We start from the raw sequence: 9335 nt of genomic DNA on the forward strand, positions 1-9335 counted from the left end.
TTCATCCCCTGGGCACCTGGGAGGTTCAGTCATTAAGCGTCTGCCTTTGGCTCAGGTCATGATCCCAGGGTCCTGGGATCAAGGTCCGCATCAGGCTCCCTGTTCGACAGGAAGCCTGCGTCTCCCTCTCCCTCTCCCCCTGCTTGTGTTCCCTCTCTTGCTGTGTCTCTATCAAATAAATAAATAAAATCTTAAAAAAAAAAAAAAAGGGTAAGTTACTTCTTCAAGGTCATGTGCTGAGTAAGTTATGAAGCTGGCTTTCCAATCCTGGATTGGAGTGGCTTCAGAGAGTCCCACTTACCAGGTTAAAAAAGGGGTACGCAAGACGTCCTCCCAAACCTCTTGGCGTGTTCCACAGAGAGATGCCCGATTCTGCTCCATCGAAACCAGTCAGAATGTGGCAGGAAGGAGCAAAGAGACTGGAAGAAGTCACAGAACCCGACGGGGAATGGTAGCTTCTGGGACCTGGAGGGTAGGAGAGATGAGGAGATACTAGTCAAAGGCTACAAACTTCCGGTTACAAGATGAAGAAATTCTGGAGATCGAACGTCGAGCGTGGCGACTGTTGCTAATATTGCACTGGAGACCTGAAATAAGCCGAGAGGAGATGTGCACTTTCCTCAGGACACCAAAAAGGGGGGGTGGGGTGGGAGCTAACGGCGGGAGATGACGGATATGTGAACTGACTTGGGGTGACCATTTCACAATATTTACACACACCAAACCATCACATTATACCCCTTAAAGGTATATAAGTTTTATTTTTCAGTGAGATCTTAATGAAGCTGAAAAAAATAAAATAATAATGAGGAGACAGGAACCTCAAGGCTTTCCCTATTCTCCTCAGAGTCCTGAATAAGAGTGTGGCCAGGTCACTGAGGGTAGGACGGGCTACGCCCTCTGCCCTTACCTGATTTTACTCCACCAACAAATAACTACTCCTGTCTTCATTGGTGGGTTGGTTTGTTCACTTGTTAACTCAACTTCTTTTTCTCTTACTGCTCGCCCTCTCTGAAGGCTCTTCTCTTCCTGTTTGCCCTCCTTTCTCAAACCTCCACACCCAGACAGACTCAAGCTCTGCAGAACCTCCCTGCCCAGCCCTCTGAACACTGAGGGCCGCAGACTTGGGGCACCGCACCCGGCCCCCCAGCCACCGGGACCACCGTTCGTTTTCTGCAGCGACAGAGGCACAAAACCAACCGCCCATAAGACACTTGCAAATAATTTCTTCATCAAGAGAGTGGTTTTAATTCAACGGAAACTTGGCAGATGAGGAAAGGGGATTGAAAGTCTGGAGGCTTGGGAGCAGGAAGCCCAGAGTTCAAATCCTGATTTCATCAGTTATCACTGTGGGATGTTGACCAAGTTAAGGTCAAGGTTGTTTCCTATAACATGGGGATAAGGATGGTGCCCAATCCGTAGGCTAAGAAGTGAAATGAAGAAGGGACACACTGAGAACACATGGCAAGGCGCCCGCCAGTCACTGTTCTAGCTGGGGACACGGCGAGGAATCCTGAGAAAGTCCGTGCTCTCCCTCAGCACGTGCTCTAGGGAGGGAGGCAGAGATAACAGAGAAGCAGACAAATAAATACACACTATTTTGTCTGCACTGAGGAGAACACAAAGCTGGATCAATGTCTGAGAGTGGCTTTGGGGTGACAGAGCCACTTCTGAGGAACATGGGGAGATCGCAGACACACCGGCTCCCAGGGAGAGCCACCCCAGACAGGCCTCACCAGCTCGACCCCAAAACTGACCATTCCCCTCAAGAAAAGAGGAGAGAAATCCATAATCTCTATCCCAAAATAAAGTCAAAGTTTGTATCACGCCTTCTTTGCTCTCCTTTTCCCTGTGAGAAGACTCAGCGAAGTCCCCAGATATGTCTGACGGGGCAAACCTGGTTAGCAGACTGCCGAGCGAGCTCACTCTTCCATCCAAACGTGTCAGCCTGCAGAACCCAGAACACTTTCCGGGAGGGCAGGGGCTGGAGGCCTGGCAGGCTTCATAGTCTCCCACCTGACTTCCATCCTTTCCAGTCAGAGACTCCATGTGGAAACAAACCTGAGCTACCATGTTGGTAAGATCATCTTTTTAGGTCAATGGAGAAGGTCACGGTTGCTTGACCTTCTCAAGCAGCTTCTAACATTCCCAGGTCTTCCAGCTGGGGTCAGGAAAGCCAACCTTGGCTGCTGCCCTCAGGTGACCTGCTCCTCAGAACATCAGTATCCAGGGTAAAGGGGTATCTGACAGTTGTTCCCATGGGTGTCTCCTGCCTCCCTGCACCTCCCCCACGCCCGACTGCTGGCTCCTCACGAGGCTTCCTCACATCAAGACAATGCTTCTTAATCTTCTCCCTCACTTCCTTCCTCTATCTGGGGCATCCCGTCAGGGGTGTTTATCCTTAAATATCCCTTTAGGGAGTCCACAAACACCTCCCCTCACTACCTGGGGCTCTTTTCACTCCATTGCCACTAAGAGACAATGCTGGACCCATACGGTAGCTTCCTGCACGGGCCCAGCTCTCACCCCCTTCGGGGTGGCCCCACATCAATCTCCTGCTGAATTTGCATCCCACTAAAGGTGACCGCTCACCCCTGTGGAACAAGTCTTGCTCTCTTAGTGTAATACTCTTGCAGTTCTATTTTGATGTGCTGGTTTCTAAGAGATGATCCATCTTAGGCTCAACAGGATAGAGGCTAGTTTTCAAGGGACAGCCCTCTTTCTAGTGTCTTGGTCCTGGTTTTTGTCAACTGTCCATGTGCCTCTTGATGGAACAGGACGGGGTGTCCATGTGGCAAGGCAAAGGATGAATGGCCAGCTTTGGGGAGCCCTGCCTGCCCCCTCCAGCTCCAACCAGAACGTCTCTTACACTGTCTACATACTGAGCTTCAGCAACAGGTTTTTAGTTGAGAATGGGTTATAGAAAAGGGTGAATACTTCTGGCCTGTACTGATTCCCCCTCTCCCATCCAGCAGGGCTGGAGGTTCCAGAAGGGTGTGACTCTGAGCTCTACAGGATCCCTTGCATACCAACTCTCGGTCTCAAAATCGAGCCTGAGAGTCTGGTGTGACCCCAGTTCCCTTCATTCAACAGATGGTTATTAAGAACACATTCTGTGCACAGGGAATGAAGCACGACAGGACACTTTCTGCCAACAAGACAGACTCACAGATCTGCCCTCTCTTCTGTGGACATCTCAATGTTGAGTTCTTATTTAAAAAAAAAATTTTTTTTTTAATGCTGATTTGTAAGGACTGAATTCTAGCCCACCCCCCTGCCAAGAGCCCTTCACAGGTATCTCTCAGGGGGCTTTATGGCTGTCATACCTGCTTGGGCATCGCAGGCTCCTCGAGGAACGTTCTGCAAGTTGGAATCCAAAAAACTCTCATGGTCACTGAAAGCAACCTGTGGTGTTATTTACCAAGTGTAACACAGAGCAGGGGGTTCTCGCATCCACTGGTAGAATAGGATGTTTTAAAACTTCCCATTTCTTCAATTCACAGACCTGTACCCCTGGGGCAAATAATGCATTATATGTTAATAAAAATGATTAATTAAAAAAACCTTCCCATTTCTTGCACAGAAAGATAGATCCTATAGGAGGAGGTATAAGACAAGTGGTCTCATACCACACTAAAATTAGAAGGAAAAAAAAAAGAAATAAAAGAAGAAAGGGAAAGAAGGAAAGATTAAGAAAGAAATGATTTAGGGGAATTCTTCCAGGGGGACCTGTAAACCTAGCACCTGACCCTCTGGGCACAGTGGCGAACTTCAGTCTCTCACTGGCAGGAAAACAATATTCCATCCCTCTTCCTCAAGATGTCCCCAAGTCCGACATAAAACCCAATCCAGCCCAAATGAGTCCATCCTAAGGCATGGGCCAGTGAGCCAATAAAATTTCCTTTTAAGTTGTGTCTGTGCCCTTGAAACAAAACCAAACCTGACTAATTCTCATACCGTCTCTTTTTCTCTCCTGGTCTCTTCCCCCCGACCCATACCCATCATCAAATAAGAGATATTCCTATATTACATACATACCACTGCCTCTCTCCTGCACTGCCACCCAACGTTTGACATAAACAACTTTTCAATGTTTTGGTAGCTTCATCTCTGTATATTAAAAAAAAAAAAAAAAAAAAAAAGATGGGCAGAAGGTGACCGTAATCATCACAATTTACTTTTGGTTGTCACACAGCCTAGAAAATAATTCAGTACTTTGAAGAATGGCCCAGAAACATAAGTAAAAGGCCTATGTGCCTTTCTAGTCAACGAAACTATGAGAAATAGGGTGTCCAACTCCTCTTGGGAAGAGAGCTCTAAATGCTTCTCGTTATTTTAGAGAGGATGCACAAAATACCTTCAAATGTCTCTCTTTGGATCCCTTCTTCTGTTCTGTTTTGTTCCTTTCCTGTTGTTCTCAGGGAGTATGAATAAAGGAGATGACATAGGCGAAAAGGACAGGCAGAGAATTATTTCTTTTCTTGAGTTTTTCTGCCACTGAAATAAAAATATAACAATGATAATAGTTATTGTTCATTACATTCTGCTAAGCACATCATGGTTTCCTTTAAGCCTTGAAGCTCATGCCAAGAAGTTATTGTCTCTATTTTACTGACGCAGGCGACTGGGGAGCTGGGGGTGGGAATTTGCCCAAAGTCATAGAATGTCCTAGCTGCAAGGAATAAGGGTCTTGAACTAAGCACCTGACACGTACGATCTCATGAAACCTTCACAACACCCCTAGAATAAACGCAGGACTAGCAACAGTTTTATAACTTGTCAAAGTAATGAGCTAAGTGGTAAATTCAGAGCAAAATTAAAACCTCAGTTTTTCTACCTCCAAAACAAATGTGCTCTGACTTCGCCATGAAAATTCTTCTATCTTGTTCAGAACACATGTCCTGAGTTTTAGCTCAAAATACACGGTTGCTATGCATAGCCCACAATAATAGATTTAGTGTTTTATGGACTTTTAGAAAAGCATTTTTTGAAACATCCTTCAGCATTTGCTGAGGTGCTTGGGCCAGGCCTTGGGCTAGATAATGCAAGCGTGACCATGATAAAGATGCCCCGAAACTTGCCCAAGGAGTTCATAGCCTATCAGGGGAGGGGAGGAGAGGGAGTCGGCTGGGGGTGGGGGAGTGTGTGGGGACAGGGAAAGGAGGCAGAGAGTAAATCAGAGAACAAAACACAAAGTCACACCTTATACAACATACACTCAGTAAAACAGAGGCACGCTACACCCTAATGCAGAACCCCCACATTTGGGGCATTATGGAATGTTTAGCAGTAGCTCTGAACTCTACCCACTAAACACCAGTATAATGTTCTCCTTCCCCAGATGTGTCAAACAAACATGTCTCCAGACATTTCTAAATGCTTCCTGGTGATGGGAAGTGTCAAGGTCCCATTCCAAATTATGGCCCTGGGGATATACCATGGCAGAGATAAGCAATGAAACCAAATTGCAGGTTGTTCAGGATCCTGTCTGATTTTTAAACAAGGGCTTATTTTTTTGCCAAGTACTTTAGAAACCTGGTATCAGTGCACCCTCATAAAAACCTTTCAATGTGTATACAGTGTACTGATGGTCATTTTACAGACTAGGACTAATGCACAAAGACCAGAAGTAACTGACCCTACCAGCTGCATGACAGAGACTGGTAGAGCCAGGATCTGAATCGCCTGACATCTTAATCCATGCACTGAGGTCGGAACAGCATTTTTTTTTGAAGATTTTATTTATTTATTTGACAGATCACAAGTAGGCAGAAAGTCAGGCAGAGAGAGAGGAGAGAGGAGGAAGCAGGCTCCCTGCTGAGCAGAGAGCCGGATGAGGGACTCGATCCCAGGATCCTGGGATCATGACCTGAGCTGAAGACAGAGGCTTTAATCCACTGAGCCACCAGGCGTCCCAGGAACAGCATTTTTTTAAGTCTTGCTGGCCCACTCATTTTCTTTAGACGTCCACAGACCAAACATAAAACTACTGACATAGGAGAATGAAAATTTCTATGTTGACATGCAATGGGATTCTTTTGTGGGTATTCCGTCCTATCCATCCTGGACCTAATTAATCTAGTTTATTTTGGATGATTCCGTTATGGGAGTCTTGCCCATATAACTAGGAAAAATACTTTTTAATTCTGAAGAATAGAATCCGTTTCATAGCTTGGTTTATCTTTTGGCCATCCAACCACTAACTGCGTGGAGGCCAAAAATCCCTAAAGATAACAAAATGTGATTATCTGAGACTACACACTTCCAGTTATTTTTATTGAAATGAGTTAACAATAGGCAAAACAAACACAAACAAACAAAAAAACAGGCCTGGACACCACCTCTCCCTTAAATAAATACCTGCAAAGAATTTCCGGGATTCCTAGAAAGTTTTCATTTAAACTGCCAACTCTATCAATCAAAGAGTACAGGTAAATTTGCATTAGTTATATTTTCTAGGTATTTCTCAGAAAATTTTAAGGGCAAAATTTCCTTTCTGGACAAGGTTTTTAAAGAGTCCATTTGCTAGGCTTAGATAGCTAGAAGCCAATAGTGATCATTTTATGTTCAGTCGTTTACCCCAGTAGACTGGGGTAGGATTAGGATTTATTTCTTTTGTTTGTTTGTTTTGTATATCTGTGGTCTATTAGTAATTATCCCAAATCCAGTAAGTAGAAGAACATCAACATAGGAATCAGAATTGTCAGTGGAGCTTTATTAAATCAAAGCACTTAATTGTGGATTGTGGTCGGTGAAATCAGGACCCGAGGGGAATAAAGCCACAGGAGTGACATTCTGATTCAGAGTGGCTAACTCACTAATTCACAATTAGCCTGCTGCGTGTGAGAGGCCAGGGAGAAGAAGGGCTGTATGTCAGACCTCTGAAATTCAGGTTTACACCCTGGACACGGTGAGACCAGATGCATGCCAAGTGGTGTTTAAGGACCTGATCTAAAAGAGAAATCATCTGCAGATAGGACACTATTTATATGACAGGCTCAAAGCCGCCTTTGTGCCATTTTGGTGGAGATAAAGAGAACCGGATCTGCGTAGTCACGTAATCAATCTCCCCCAAGAGAAAGAGAGTTTGGCCGACTTAAAATGCAAGGCAAGTTATTTTCGTGCACTTTAAAATTACATTAGGAACAAGTGTTGGAAGACATTGTGCTAATCACAAATGTATGATTTCTACCTTCTGTTACTACATAAAGCAAATATAAAATAAAGAACCAATTCAAATGAAATAGCACTATGTATATCACAAGTTTTTCACTAATTCTGATAAGGGTTTTTTCCACTCCCCATGAATATATATACCCCATATTAAATAATAAGCTATTTAAATAATAAGCCTCGTGCTTATGTATATACATAAGAAATAATTAGATTCTTTCTCAAACACTCTGTACCTGAGCAAACTTGCTTCGTCACTCTAACTGGGCTGATTTGTAGTCTTCTTTTTAGATCTATACTTAAATGCTACTTGAGAATTCTTTTTGCCTTAACCCCATAACTACAATTGAGGTCCCAAGTTATATTCTCTTAAAAGCCACACACTGGCAGATAGTCCAAGATAGCAGAGGAGTAGGCGACCTTAGTTTCGTCTGGTCCCAGGAATTCACTAGATATGATCAAATCATTCTGAGCACCTGTGGACTCAACCAGAGATCAAAGAAAAGAATAGCTGCAACCCTACAAATAGAAAAGCGATCACTTTCTGCAAGGTAGGAAGTGTGGAGAAGTGAATCCCAGGCGACCTAAGGGATGATGGACTCTGGAACAATGGAGCCTCCAAGAGCCAGCTACCAGAAAGTGATAGAACAGCAGAGTGCAACATCAGAACGTTTAGAAGTCTGCACAGGGAGCGACATCCCTGCCTGGAAGGTGCTCAGGTGTTGAAATGGAGTGGAATCCTAGGTGGGACAGTGTGGCTCCAGGATTGCTGGGGTCACAGAACAGGGGTGCCTGAGGCTAGCAGAGTTCCCAGGGATCTGATAGGGGAAGCCAGCTGCAATCAGGGAGCCCAGGAGAGGCCTCTCAGCCTGGGGTTGCCATAAACCTCAAACCGCGGCACAGTCAAGCAGCTGCTCTCTGAGCCAGAACCCAACAAACAGCAGAACCAGGGAGAAACCCCTTCCTCCCCCAGGAGGAGCAGCACAGGTGCACACCCCAGGAGTCTGCAGGTCTGGAGACTCCGAATGGGGTTCTGTGCCTGAGATGCAAATGCTGGGTCACAGGCCTGGTGAACACGGAGTGTAGACAGAGACCAGGGAGACAGGACTGACGGACTGTCTTTCCCTGAGGGCGCACTGAGGAGTGGGGCCCCAAGCTTTCAGCTTTCACCTCTGGCCCAGAGACCGGGAGGCCCCCATTTTCATTCTCATCCTCTAACGCTGTGCACAAAACCTACAGGGAACAAAAGCCACGGAGAGCAAAGGGGAGCAGATTACTCAGCCTGGCCTCTGGCAAGGGCAGTTCAATCCCACCCGGGGCGAAGACACGGAGCATCCGAACAACAGGCCCCTCCCCCAGGAGATCAGCGAGCACCTCCAGCCCAGATCAAGTTTTCCAGTCCCAGAGAACTGCAAAACCCCAGTGCTCGGGGAATACAGCATACAGAATTCATGGTTTGGTTTTTTTTTTTCCCCATGATTCTTTAGTGTTTCCATTTTAATTTTTTTCTCTTTCCTTTTTCAACCGATTTCTTATTTTATCAACTCTTTTTAAAAAATCTTTTTTAAATTTTCATTTTTAAAGTAACATTCTATCCTTTCATTAAATTTAATTTTACTTTTGGGTATATATAAATTTTTCCTTCTTTACAATTTTGGGACACAGTTTCTTCTCACAAACAGACCAAAATATACCCAGAATCTAGTGTATGGCTCTGTTCTCCTCACCTGTCTGATAATATTCTCTTTTTCTTCTTTTTTTTTTTTTGTTAAAGCCTTTTTAAATTTTCATCTTTCCAGTTACATTCTACCCTTTCAATGTATTTAATTTTATTTTTGTATATATATATATATATATATATTTTTTTTTTTTCTTTACAATTTTGAGATGTAGTTTCTTCTAAAAAACTGACCAAAATACACTCAGGATATAGTGTATTGCTCTGTTCCATTGAACTGTCTGTTTATATTCCTTCATTTTTTTTGTCTTTTAATTTTCATTTTTATAGTTAAATTCTATCCTTTCAGTATGCTTAATTTTATTTTTATACAAATATAAGTTTTTCTTTTTTTACAATTTTGGGTTGTAGTTTTCTAACAAACCAAAATATACACAGGATCCAGTGCATTGCTCTGCTCTGTTCACCTATCTGATTTTATATA

General features: G+C 44.1%; 1 long non-coding RNA gene across 1 annotated transcript; it reads right to left on the reverse strand.

Moving 5' to 3' along the window:
* Nucleotides 1-241: 241 nt before the first annotated feature.
* On the reverse strand, nt 242-4546 carry LOC122916971. The gene is made up of 4 exons (XR_006386335.1): nt 4358-4546; nt 4039-4110; nt 3327-3513; nt 242-465 (listed from the first exon to the last, which is right to left on the reverse strand). It is a non-coding gene; the product is annotated as an uncharacterized LOC122916971 (long non-coding RNA).
* Between the last annotated feature and the right edge of the window lie 4789 nt (nt 4547-9335).

This window comes from Neovison vison, chromosome 9, assembly GCF_020171115.1.
Source record: "Neovison vison isolate M4711 chromosome 9, ASM_NN_V1, whole genome shotgun sequence".
In the NCBI taxonomy this organism is placed as follows: Eukaryota; Metazoa; Chordata; class Mammalia; order Carnivora; family Mustelidae; genus Neogale; species Neogale vison.